The sequence below is a fragment of the Schistocerca cancellata genome, chromosome 1, assembly GCF_023864275.1.
Source record: "Schistocerca cancellata isolate TAMUIC-IGC-003103 chromosome 1, iqSchCanc2.1, whole genome shotgun sequence".
In the NCBI taxonomy this organism is placed as follows: Eukaryota; Metazoa; Arthropoda; class Insecta; order Orthoptera; family Acrididae; genus Schistocerca; species Schistocerca cancellata.
The window spans coordinates 632,985,563-632,996,841 of NC_064626.1; the positions used below are offsets into that span (position 1 = coordinate 632,985,563).

At 49.2% G+C, this 11,279-nt stretch overlaps 1 protein-coding gene across 1 annotated transcript in view; it reads right to left on the reverse strand.

Annotated features, from left to right (window-relative positions):
- Positions 1–11,279, reverse strand: part of LOC126183283 (DE-cadherin) — a 624,501-nt gene that overhangs the window by 178,305 nt on the left and 434,917 nt on the right. The gene's annotated exons all lie outside the window — the stretch shown is intronic.

An 11,279-nucleotide genomic window follows, 5' to 3' on the forward strand; every position in this document is an offset into this window, starting at 1 on the left:
CCGTGCCTTTACCGTGCTCTGCTCGAACCCAAATGGCAGTGCGAAGAATTTCGGTGACTGTCGCTTCCGAAGTTAGAGAAGCGAAACACACACAAATCATCGGGAAACCCAAGCTATTGATGGAACTCCGTGACACAGATCATTAAATGATCCTAATATACTGTATCATACGTATTCCGAAGAGCGAACACTTGTGAAGAGAGGTCGGAAGGTAACCGCGTAATCGAGGAATGGGCACTAATTCTTTTTTCCTGTCTCTACAGAAAGCGCAATCACTGTGCTATGGGCGCAATTCATTCCACAGCACAATAGGTGAGGAAAGAGGGAGGGAAGGGAGGGAGAGGGAGAGAGGGAGAGAGGGAGAGAGGGAGAGAGGGAGAGAGGGAGAGAGGGAGAGAGGGAGAGAGGGAGAGAGGGAGAGAGGGAGAGAGGGAGAGAGGGAGAGAGGGAGAGAGGGAGAGAGGGAGAGAGGGAGAGAGGGAGAGAGGGAGAGAGGGAGAGAGGGAGAGAGGGAGAGAGGGAGAGAGGGAGAGAGGGAGAGAGGGAGAGAGGGAGAGAGGGAGAGAGACGAGTCACCATTCCCTGTTAATACTCACGTCCTGACGTGCTACTGCTCTCCAGACAGTCTTCTGTTCTACAGGGCTATTCTTACCTGTAAAAGAAAAGGCATTATTAGAAACACGAAAAAATCAACTCAAATTTACAGATAAACTTAAGCGTTTTCACAGCAGCACCAGCACTCTCCCAACGGCTTTCTCAAGTCACATGAAACAAATCCTTTGGAGCGTCCAAGGGTTACCGACATCATATCACTGTAAATCAGTTTTTGTGAAGCGTGCATAAAGTTTAGTGCCCAGCAGATAGAAAGGAGAGGAACCAACAGCGAATGTAACAGGAAGAGCATACCGTGCGTCATAAACTGGGATTCGAGCTACCGCATTTGCAAAAGAAACTGCAAAATTTACCACGCCACATGCGTCGTACAACAGGAGCAAACTATTACTTCTTATCACGCTAAAACGGCAATTTCTAGCAAAGAATTATGTCCACAGATATGGATATTTATGAAAAACTTCACAAAAGAGGAGTGCGCAGTGGGCATTTGACAGCACACATGTAAAATGAAGGTCATTTTTAATTACTTACATTCGTCAATTTTTAAAAATGCGACAGTATTTAATGAAGTGAATACCTCACGGCTTGAAATTGTTATCTCGCAGCGTGAATATGTCCCGATGCACTGTAGGACTTTCTTTAATTGTGTTTGCTAGAGGACAGCAGTCTGCACGGCTATTTTCAGGTCGGACATTACCTACGGAGAGCCGACGACTCACCGGTCCGTCAAGGAGCCTGACGAACCGCAACCAAGCGGCAGTTGAACGGTAAATAAGATGCGGAGAATCGGATGATAAGTATTGCACAGCTGCCGTCGCGTCCGCTACACTGCTTGCCGAGAAAACGCACCCTTTCGAATACAGCTCGATCCATTCGGATTGTGCCACATGCTTTTCTCACACGATCCTGTAGCGTTTGCACAATGTCCATGTATTGGGCATACTCCGATGTTCTTAAATGTCCCAATAGCCAGAAATCCACCGGAGTCACGTCCGATGAACGGGGAGGCCATGCTACTCGCCTTCCTCGACAACTCCATCGCTTACGGAACGCTGCTGTGAGATACTGTCGCACGATCCATACGAAATGCGGTGGTCCTCCGCCGTGCATAAAGTTCAGTCATTGTCTTTCTGCGAAGGTAACGTTCTTCAACAGCTTTGGTAATTCAAGGTGCAGAAGTCGATGACACACAGCACATGCTTAATTGTTAAAACATATAGCTCCACGAGTTTATCACCTAACAATTCCTGCCAATACACTGATACTGAAACGATCCTGATGCCTCCATAATTACTCGAGGATTTTCATCCGCTCGCGCTTGCATATTGGGGTAATTTACAATGGCTTCTCTTGCGTAATTTTTATAGGTGGTGCAGGATTCAGGTAACTTGTCACCCGTAAAACGATTCATATTCCAAGAGCTATCTGTTTCCAGATATGTAATTAAAGGAACTTTTCGTCCAGTAGGAATACGTGACGCCTTTTTGGCTCAAATGATTCAAATGGCCCTGAGCACTATGGGACTTAACATCTGAGGTCATCAGTCCCCTAGAACTTAGGACTACTTAGACCTAACTAACCTAAGAACATCACACACATCCATGCCCGAGGCAGGATTCGAACCTGCGACCCTAGCGGTCGCGCGGTTCCAGACTGTAGCGCCTAGAACCGCTCGGCCACTCCGGCCGGCATGACGCCTTTTTAACACCCACTATATAGTGTGTGCTATTCAACAAATCTACATTGGAAACTGCTATCCAAAGCACGATGTACCCGCAGACATTTGTACAGGACAGTACCCATACGAAAAAAACGCACCTAACTGAATAAAACTGTGCAAAAGCCACATACCAAATAATTATGAAAGTGCCTTATACCATTAAAGGCTTCAAATGAAATTTTACACTTGGTTACATCGCCCCCCTCCCCCCCACCCATCCACCTTTAACCTCTAACAAGAGTGTCACCTTCACCGACTCAACGACGTTCACTTTTTTTCCACGTTTCTATGATAATCCAAGTGATTAAGCATTCCAGTGCTGCGCGCAAAATCTCACACTTTCCCTGTGTTCTCGTGGAAGCGTCCCGACACACGAGCTATCGCCATCAGAAGGACCGGATCATTTTTACCGATATCCCTGCACGCGTCGCAGGTGTCGAGAGATGTAAATTTGAATAGCGACGCCTCAGAAGCGGCTGTAATTGGGACTGGCTATACAGGCGCTGATCCCGTAACAAAGAAGGAGAAAGGGGCAGGGTGGAGGGTACGGCGAGACGCCAGTGTAGGGGCCGGATCACTGGAAGCCAGCCAAGCATCACAGTTTAACAACCGCATCAACACAGCCCACGGCACGCGCCACTGCGCGCTAAAACAAATCGCCGCCCAACGCGCATGCGTCGGTAGGTAACAGCCGCCTAACGAGCGCCGCGACAGGTGAGGGCACGCCCGTCTACTGTGACAAGTCACGACGGGTCGGCTCGTTCCCCAGCGACCATCTCCATACGCGGCTCGCGAAAATTAATTTCGCTAACGCGCAGGGATCTTCGTACAGTTGTTGGGAAAAGAGAACGGCTTGTATACCGCTGTCAATGGTGTGGGGTACACAGCACTGACAGTAAGTCATTCATTTCGGGTCTACGCACGATTTTAGTAGTAATGGGACAGTGGGTCACGCAGCATCGCTTTTCCACTTCCGATACCTTGATCCTGTCGTGACGTACCCTCGTCACCAATACCGTCAGATTTGTCCGCTCGGAACTTTTTCTTCTTATGGTATTTGTTTAAAGTTGTTGAAGAGTTCCTAGATAACAGAACGCAGCATGTCATTCTCAATGGAGAGAACTCTTCCGAAGTAAGAGTGATTTCAGGTGTGCCGCAGGGGAGTGTCATATGACCGTTGCTATTCACAATATACATAAATGACCTTGTGGAGGACATCGGAAGTTCATTGAGGCTTTTTGCAGATGATGCTGTGGTGTATCGAGAGGTTGTAACTGTGGAAAATTGTACTGAAATGCAGGAGGATCTGCAGCGAATTGACGCATGGTGCAGGGAATGGCAATTGAATCTCAATGTAGACAAGTGTAATGTGCTGCGAGTACATAGAAAGATAGATCCCTTATCATTTAGCTACAATATAGCAGGTCAGCAGCTGGAAGCAGTTAATTCCATAAATTATCTGGGAGTAGGCATCAGGAGCGATTTAAAATGGAATCATCACATGTAGTTGATCGTCGGTGAAGCAGATGCCAGACAGATTCATTGGAAGAATCCTAAGGAAATTCAATCCGAAAACAAAGGAAGTAGGTTGCAGTATACTTGTTCGTCCGCCGCTTGAATACTGCTCAGCATTGTGGGATCCGTACCAGATAGGGTTGATAGAAGAGATAGAGAAGATCTAAAGGAGAGCAGCGCGTTTCGTTACAGGATCATTTAGTAATCGCGAAAGCGTTACGGAGATGATAAATAAACTACTCCAGTGGAAGACTCTGCAGGAGACACGCTCAGTAGCTCGGTACGGGCTTTTGTTGAAGTTTCGAGAACATACCTTCATCGAAGAGTCAAGCAGTATATTGCTCCCTCCTACGAATATCTCGCGAAGAGACCATGAGGATAAAATCAGAGAGATTAGAGCCCACACAGAAGCATACCGACAATCCTTTCCACGAACAATACGAGACTGGAATAGAATGGAGAACCGATAGAGGTACTCAAGGTACCCTCCGCCACACACCGTCAGGTGGCTTGCGGAGTATGGATATTGATGTGCATGAAAACATCCAGAAGCTTAAAGGAATTATAAGTTGTAACTAAAGAAGTGGTCAACACTTCATGGCCGAAGTTGTGAATAAATTCTGGCAGAGAGCATTCGAGAAAATGTAGCCCACTTCGATGACAATTTTTTGTAAATGACCTTTGATATTGTATAAATATACTACTGCTCATCTGAAAAGCCTGTACATGACCGGCGTATTTTCTGCTCTACTTGAGATGCAATATGCACGAGGTGCCCTTGTTACCAATACTTTTGTATTCCCTCTGCGTAGAATAGCGTAAAACGGACAGGAATAGATTATGTACAGTGCGCTGTTTTCAGTAGTTGCGACGTCTTTACGGATCCATGGCAGAGGCTCGCTGATAACCTGCTACCTGACTTCTTTCTGCTTCCTATTCCCTCTCGCTTCTGAATGTAACATCTCTGTCCTGCAAATCTCTCCCTCGTCTCTTTCCTTTAAATGTTTTCCACTTACCACTTATCTATCGGCTTCTCTCCTGGCTCTTTTCCTCATCGTTGTCAACGACAAGCGTGTCTGCACTATGGCTAAGTGCTACAAAACACGTTTTTGGTCAGAACAGATTCGAATATTGCCGAACTTCTCACCTCTACATGACACGAACTTCGCTGTACATCATCCGGCTCGTCGAATCACCAGTGCCTTTCACTTATCACTTTCCACGTAACATTGTCATTCGACCTGAACTTTTAATTAATTCAATTATACTACAAATTTATCAATACATACATACAGAATTAACAAAATTAGCTGTTCTTTTGAACACTGGAGGAAGAGAAGAGAGGAGGGAATAGCTGCATCTAAACTCTTCCACAACACTAAATAAATACTGGCATCTTCCGAAGTACGAGGGTTGCCCAGAAAGTAATGCACCGCATTTTTTCCCTCCGCCGAAAACAATGCTACGAATGCGTAACGTTACGTATGTATTATTTGAAGTCCCCTGATTTGGTGCGCCAAGCTTCCGTCGCTTCCGACAGATAGCGTAGCTGCAGGACAGTTTCAAAATGGCGTCTGTTGGTGATTTACGTTACAAGCAACGTGCCGTCATTTAATTTCTCACTGCAGAGAAAGAAAGTGTGGGGGTTATTCACAAACGCTTGTGGGAAGTCTAAGGAGCATCTGCTGTCGACAGAAGCACAGTTAGTCGCTGGGCACGGAGCGTGAGCTTATCAGAAAGCGGTTCGACGGAACTCAAAAAGATTTGCAGCGGTCGGGGAGTCCATCCACGGCTGTCACACCTGACCTAGCCCCCTCGGACTTACACTTGTTTGGGCCACTAAATAACGCCATTCGCGAGAGACATTGAGGACGATGAGGAGGTGATTCATACAGTGAAGCACTGGCTCCGCCACTCCGACAGGGCATCCACGCCCTTATTTTGCGCTGGAGGAAGGCCATAGAACAGGATGGAGACTACGTGTGTGTAGATAAAAAACACCATTCTTTCGTGTGCTTAATTCTCATTATGTACAATAAAGGATTGTTGAAGAAACAAATGCAGTGCATCGAGTCCTCCCTCTGGCGCGCGCGCGCGCGCGCGCGCGCTCGTGTGTGTGTGTGTGTGTGTGTGTGTGTGTGTGTGTTGTCCTTAGCGCAAGTTTGTTTACGTTAGAAGTAGCATGTAAGCTTAGAGATCGATGACCTCAGCAGTTTGGTCCTTTAGGAATTTCCAAATTTTTTTCGATGTATCAAATTGGTAATTTTACAAAATTAACTGAGATTGTATAGAAAGAAAAAAGCTCTGTAGTGTATTTACGCAAAATTATAGATACTATTTCATGCGTCTACTCTTATCTGTAATGAAAGTACACAAAAAGCGATTTATGAGAAGAAAACAGTTTGCTAGATGAACTAGGCGTGCAACGAAGCACCACACATCAACTTCATTTTCTGCCAAGGTCTGCAGTTTCTCTTATTCCACTAGGTCCCGCATGAAACGATGTATCACAGTTGGAGGCACGAACGAAGTCCCGAGTGATATATTTCGTACAAGTTTCGATACTATGTACTACGAAGTGTTTTGTCACTTCCTCATCTCGGCAGGATATACTTAGAAAAATTATTATTATTACGAAAATTTAGTCACCGTGTTCATCGGATTTCTGTTGAAACCCTACGCACTTTACAACAAAATTTGCAAACAGATTGACGCGAACACTGGTTAACGTGCACCAGTTTGTTACCATGCGTGTGCGGAACATGCAACTGTGAATCTTTTTTTTAGAGAGCTATAGACTGCTTTTACTGGCCAAGTTTCGAAGCTTTTAGTTTGAAATGAATGACTAGTGCTGCCACGCAATGGCACCTGCACCCGGCGCTAACAAGCGTTTCAAGCAGACACAGCCGCGGGCCAACATCTGCCCGCGGCCAGGGCGCGGGCCGCCAGCCCCAAAAGCCGCCCCGCCAGCAGACAGCATGTGCGGCGCTTACCCACAATGCACCGCGGCCCGTCATTAGGCGCCATTGTCGCGCCATTGCCGATAGCACGGCCCGGCGGCACCATTGTGCAATAACTTGCCCGCGCCACCTCTATTAATCTTTTTAATTGGGCGCCGCCGATTCACGTGTTCAGTCTGGGGCACGACACACGGGTCTGAAGAAATAAAGGGCGAGCCATTCAACTTTTATTTCTGGCGCTGTCTGCAGAACTATGCGTGCAACCCTAACGTGCATCGTTCCCGCGTCGTTCATCTCTCTTACTGGAATATGTACACAAGGACCTCTCGGACTTACGCAGTCCAGTGGTATACAACCTGTATCGTAAGTAATAGCAGTAACCTACACGGCTTAAAATATACGAGATTAAGAGTCAAAACGTTTCAATAAACACAGATCCGCAAACCATTCATTCGCGAGATTATTGCGAATGTATGGTTACGTGCAAGCACTTACTTCAGCGTGAAATGTTGTCCTACAGAACACAAATGTATATGACCTTTTAAATTGTCCATTAAGTCTGCATGTAATGGTATTCAAATTTCACCCACTGTTTAGCTGGTAAAGTACGTAAAAGAATGTCCCAGTTACAAATTTTAATAGTATCATCTGCAAGCGTTGTTGAGTGTTGCTTCAACGTCACAACTTAAGAGTAAGTCAAGTATTTTGAGTATGATTTATTATTGCAACTTTGAAACCACTTAAAAGATTTTGTGCAGCGACGCTGTTTGGATTGTTATATTTGTGAAAATTATAGACGCAGTTTGCTCATAATTATCTTTTTGGTTATACACGATCCAGCAAGTTGCTAAATAAGCGTTAGGAAGACCAGATGTTAGATAAACGGGATTTGTTTCTTGTGTGCAGGTTTCCTACCTCAACACCACCCAGAGGATCTGAATGTAAGATACGATTCGTCATTTCGCGTTCTCTAACATGTCACTTTTTCTCGTCGGAACACAATACAATTCAGCATTCTATATCAATTACAGTGTAGATTTTCAGCATATTAGTCTGACCAATGGTTAAAAGGAGAATGATATGGAACAACAGAAACTAAAATACAACTTCTGAGGCCGTAGTATATGACCTTCGTTCTCAAGAAGATTCATTCGCTAGATTACTGCGAATGTATGGTTACGTGCAAGCACTTACTTCAGCGTGAAATGTTGTCCTACAGAGCACAAATGTATTTGACCTTATAAATTGTCCATTACGTCTGCATCTAATGGTATTCAAATTTCACTCAGTGTTTAGCTGGTAAAGTACGTACACTACTCAGAATCCTCTACGCGTCCAAAACCCCACAAAATGGTTCAAATGGCTCTGAGCACTATGGGACTTAACTTCTGAGGTCATCAGTCCCCTAGACCTTAGAACTGCTTAAACCTAACTAACCTAAGGACATCACACACATCCATGCCCGAGGCAGGATTCGAACCTGCGACCGTAGCGGTCGCTCCGCTCCAGACTGTAGCGCCTAGAACCGCACGGCCACTACGGCCGGCAACACCCCACAGGCCACAAAATATTTCGATTGCACGACGTGTACATACGTTAATGGTTTAGCGTGAATAATCGAGAAAGTCGCAGGAGGGTGGCGAGAGATGTTTGGGACGAGGTTAATTGCGGACTTTTACAGGAACGCTTAATCACAGTGAGGTGGAATTACCCAGTTTTAAAAAGTAATGGGGACAGCGGCAGCTTGCGTGCCAGGAGCAGGTGGCGACCATCCCACGGGGTCTCACGTGCTTCCACGACCTGCGTCCTCAAAAAGTTAGTCTGCCGTTATAAGTGCTGCTGGCATTAATCGCGTGAAGCATTGCCTTCTGTCTCTCAATTGATAGTGTGTTCAGCATACTTTATAGCCAACTCATCAACAAAGAACCACTGAACAGCAAGGTCCAGTTTTTTTTCTTTTTTTTTTTGGGGGGGGGGGGAGGGGGCATGTTTGCCTTCATCATCGAGATGGTTCAAAGGTGGAAATTCCGTCAGATTTTTTAAGGTTTGGCTAATGCTAAAGCTATGTGGACGAGAAGCAGTAACTTATAATCCTAGCTAATCAATCGGAAACTGACAGCTACATTCCTCACGCAGCCCCGGCAGGAGTTTTTGTGACGTTCAGAAACGTGCAGTGAAAACAGGTGTGGGTAACCCTGCATGGATTTATATGACGGCAGCACACTCCCAGCGACTAGCTGCACTCGGTAAAGAAAAATATCGGGTCCCTGTAAGTACCTAACCCGTCCCATTGCAGTGACTCAAACAGGCAAATGGAGGGATAAAAAGTTGTAAAAACAATAGAAAACGACTGGTCAGAATTTCCATGCAATTCACTCGCTATAAATATTTATAAATAAATCTATAATTTAGGTATTCAGGTTGTAGAATGAAATGTATAATATGATAATATGACAGAGGGGCAGAGTGGGGTGGAGGGGAGAGAGAGAGGGAGGGGAGAGAGAGGGGGGGAGAGAGAGGGGGAGGGGAGAGAGAGGGGGAGGGGAGAGAGAGGGGGGGAGAGAGAGGGGGGAGAGAGGGGGAGGGGAGAGAGAGGAGGGGGGAGAGAGAGGAGGGGGGAGAGGAGGGGGGGAGAGAGAGAGGAGGGGGGGAGAGAGAGAGGAGGGGGGAGAGAGAGAGAGGAGGGGGGGAGAGAGAGAGAGGAGGGGGGAGAGAGAGAGAGGAGGGGGGGAGAGAGAGAGAGGAGGGGGGGAGAGAGAGAGAGGAGGGGGGGGGAGAGAGAGAGAGGAGGGGGGGAGAGAGAGAGAGGAGGGGGGGAGAGAGAGAGAGGAGGGGGGGAGAGAGAGAGAGGAGGGGGGGAGAGAGAGAGAGGAGGGGGGGAGAGAGAGAGAGGAGGGGGGGAGAGAGAGAGAGGAGGGGGGGAGAGAGAGAGAGGAGGGGGGGAGAGAGAGAGAGGAGGGGGGGGAGAGAGAGAGAGGAGGGGGGGAGAGAGAGAGAGGAGGGGGGGAGAGAGAGAGAGGAGGGGGGGAGAGAGAGAGAGGAGGGGGGGAGAGAGAGAGAGGAGGGGGGGAGAGAGAGAGAGGAGGGGGAGAGAGGAGGGGGGGAGAGAGAGAGGAGGGGGGGAGAGAGAGAGGAGGGGGGGAGAGAGAGAGGAGGGGGGGAGAGAGAGAGGAGGGGGGGAGAGAGAGAGGAGGGGGGAGAGAGAGAGAGGAGGGGGGGAGAGAGAGAGAGGAGGGGGGGAGAGAGAGAGGAGGGGGGGAGAGAGAGAGGAGGGGGGAGAGAGAGAGGAGGGGGGAGAGAGAGAGAGAGAGGAGGGGGGAGAGAGAGAGAGAGGAGGGGGGAGAGAGAGAGAGAGAGGAGGGGGGAGAGAGAGAGAGAGAGGAGGGGGGAGAGAGAGAGAGAGAGGAGGGGGGAGAGAGAGAGAGAGAGGAGGGGGGAGAGAGAGAGAGAGAGAGGAGGGGGGGGAGAGAGAGAGAGAGAGGAGGGGGAGAGAGAGAGAGAGAGAGGAGGGGGAGAGAGAGAGAGAGGAGGGGGAGAGAGAGAGAGAGAGGAGGGGGGAGAGAGAGAGAGAGAGGAGGGGGGGGGAGAGAGAGAGAGAGGAGGGGGGAGAGAGAGAGAGGAGGGGGGAGAGAGAGAGGAGGGGGGGAGAGAGAGAGAGGAGGGGGGGAGAGAGAGGAGGGGGGGAGAGAGAGAGAGGAGGGGGGGAGAGAGAGAGAGGAGGGGGGGAGAGAGAGAGAGGAGGGGGGGAGAGAGAGAGAGGAGGGGGGGAGAGAGAGAGAGGAGGGGGGGAGAGAGAGAGAGGAGGGGGGGAGAGAGAGAGGAGGGGGGGAGAGAGAGAGGAGGGGGAGAGAGAGAGAGAGAGGAGGGGGAGAGAGAGAGAGAGGAGGGGGAGAGAGAGAGAGGAGGGGAGAGAGAGAGAGAGGAGGGGGAGAGAGAGAGAGAGAGAGGAGGGGGAGAGAGAGAGAGAGAGGAGGGGGAGAGAGAGAGAGGAGGGGGAGAGAGAGAGAGGAGGGGGAGAGAGAGGAGGGGGGGAGAGAGAAGGGGGGGAGAGAGAAGGGGGGGAGAGAGAGGAGGGGGGAGAGAGAGGAGGGGGGGAGAGAGAGGAGGGGGGAGAGAGAGGAGGGGGGGAGAGAGAGAGAGGAGGGGGGGAGAGAGAGAGGAGGGGGGGAGAGAGAGAGAGGAGGGGGGAGAGAGAGAGAGGAGGGGGGGGAGAGAGAGAGAGGAGGGGGAGAGAGAGAGAGAGGAGGGGGAGAGAGAGAGAGGAGGGGGAGAGAGAGAGAGGAGGGGGAGAGAGAGGAGGGGGGAGAGGAGGGGGGGAGCGAGAGAGAGGAGGGGGAGAGAGAGAGGAGGCGGGGGGAGAGAGAGAGGAGGGGGGAGAGAGAGAGGAGGGGGGAGAGAGAGAGAGAGGAGGGGGAGAGAGAGAGAGAGGAGGGGAGAGAGAGAGAGAGAGAGGAGGGGGGAGAGAGAGA